This window comes from Gasterosteus aculeatus, chromosome 15 (genome assembly GCF_964276395.1).
Source record: "Gasterosteus aculeatus chromosome 15, fGasAcu3.hap1.1, whole genome shotgun sequence".
NCBI classification, from domain to species: Eukaryota; Metazoa; Chordata; class Actinopteri; order Perciformes; family Gasterosteidae; genus Gasterosteus; species Gasterosteus aculeatus.
In genome coordinates this window covers 797,970-799,982 of record NC_135703.1, presented here as the reverse complement: position 1 = coordinate 799,982, position 2,013 = coordinate 797,970, and the positions used below count along the sequence as shown (strand labels likewise).

The following is a 2,013-nucleotide window of genomic DNA, read 5'->3' as shown; positions in this document are numbered from 1 at the left end:
CAGACCTCCTCCCCATCACGCCTCCTCCCCGTCACACCTCCTCCCCATCACACCTCCTCCCCGTCACACCTCCTCCCTGACAGACAGCCAGAGGTTATTAGAAGGAGATTCAGGTGCTTTCACACACACACACACACACAGCAGCGCTGCCTGTGATCTATGATTCATGTGCGCTCATTTAAAATAGTTTGAAATATTTAAAGTTGGCTGGTCGGCCTCATGAGGCTGGACTGACTGACCTCTCTGATCTTATTACTGCGAGGAGGGCAAGGAGACGGAGGAGGAGGGTAATGAAGAAGAGGAGGAGGAAGTGGAGGAGGAGGGAGGTTACAGGCTGGAAAAGAAAAGGGAGGCAAAAGTAATAAAAGTGAGAGAAACGAGGAAATAAGCTGCACGAGAGCAACTGATAACATTTCACTCCTTTAGTCGTTGTCTTCATGTGTGCACATCGTCACAGCAGGAGACCACCTCTGGTCCTTTAATGACTTAAAGCTGCGTTCTGTGTGGTGACCAGCAGGGGGCGACTCCTCTGCTCCCATAGACGTCTATGAGGAAATGACTCTACTTCTCTGTGGTGACCAGCAGGGGGCGACTCCTCTGCTCCCATAGACGTCTATGAGGAAATGACTCTACTTCTCTGTAGTGACCAGCAGGGGGCGACTCCTCTGCTCCCATAGACGTCTATGAGGAAATGACTCTACTTCTCTGTAGTGACCAGCAGGGGGCGACTCCTCTGCTCCCATAGACGTCTATGAGGAAATGACTCTACTTCTCTGTAGTGACCAGCAGGGGGCGACTCCTCTGCTCCCATAGACGTCTATGAGGAAATGACTCTACTTCTCTGTGGATTTATTCCCTCAGTAAACATTGTAAACATGAGTTTATGTCTCAGTCTGCAGGGAACAGAAGTGAAGGAAGGTTATTGTTATTGTTATTAACTGTTTTGTGTGGCAGCAGAAGAGCTTGTTTGGTGTTTGTTCATTTGTATGATATGAGGAAGGTTCAGGAGATGATGAAGAAGATACAAGACTGCAGGTTTTATCCTCGAATTTGTTCCTTCAAACTATTTTTCTTCAAGTGATTGTTTATTTGTTCTGTTTTATATTTTACCAGCAAACATCTGATTTGTTTACATGGATCATTACACAATAATGCTTATCTAAACTATTTTACTCCACGGAGAAGAAGAAGCCTCCTCCTGCAGTAGAATGAATAATGTGAATATGTAAGGCAGGACTCATTAAAACACTGTCGCTCTTCCCAGAGATGGAAACAGTCCGCGTGTCGTCACAGAGCGCAGGGGGAGGAGCCACAGCGCCACCCAGAGGACCAGAGGGGAACTGCACGACACCTCATTTCCTGCATGTGAAATATTCATCTTTTAAACATCTGGGTTTACTTCTTTTGTTGTTTTTTGTCCTCAAGAGTAATAGAATATATTATGTAATATATTATGACTTTTTCAGGACTTTTTTAGAATTATTGTAAAATTACTTTTTTTGACATACTGTATTATGACTTTTCTTTTCTTTTTAGCTTTAACCACATTGTACATTTTTAAAGAAATGATTCATGATCATTTCCCAGAGGATGAACAGTTAGAAACTCTTATTTGGCTGCACACCTTTAATCACACGTTCCAACCCCTGACCTTTAACCCCACCACGACGCTGCGTTGCTGTCGTAACCCGAATCCCGTCTGTCCCACTCACCAGCTGTCCTGTGAATTCACATAAAACACACTATGACTTTTTTGACCAACTAAACTATGACTTGTTTTTGATATACTACACTATGACTTTTGTTTAAACTATTTTGGACATGAAATTATTACATTTGTTTTTTAATCATATTTACCCAATATTTTTTCCATTTACTTTAGACAGAACGTATTTTGAATGTTCAATAAAACACATATTACATATTTGGACTTTTTAAAAAACATTTTACTAAATTTTTACAAATTTTTTCAAAACATCATTCCCCTTAATACATTGTCATTTATACCTTAGT

At 41.6% G+C, this 2,013-nt stretch overlaps 1 long non-coding RNA gene across 1 annotated transcript; it reads right to left on the bottom strand.

Annotated features, from left to right (window-relative positions):
- Positions 1-1,066: 1,066 nt before the first annotated feature.
- LOC144388374 (uncharacterized) lies at positions 1,067-1,759 on the bottom strand. Its single transcript, XR_013452721.1, has 2 exons — positions 1,625-1,759; positions 1,067-1,359 (listed from the first exon to the last, which is right to left on the bottom strand). It is a non-coding gene; the product is annotated as an uncharacterized LOC144388374 (long non-coding RNA).
- Positions 1,760-2,013: the final 254 nt, after the last annotated feature.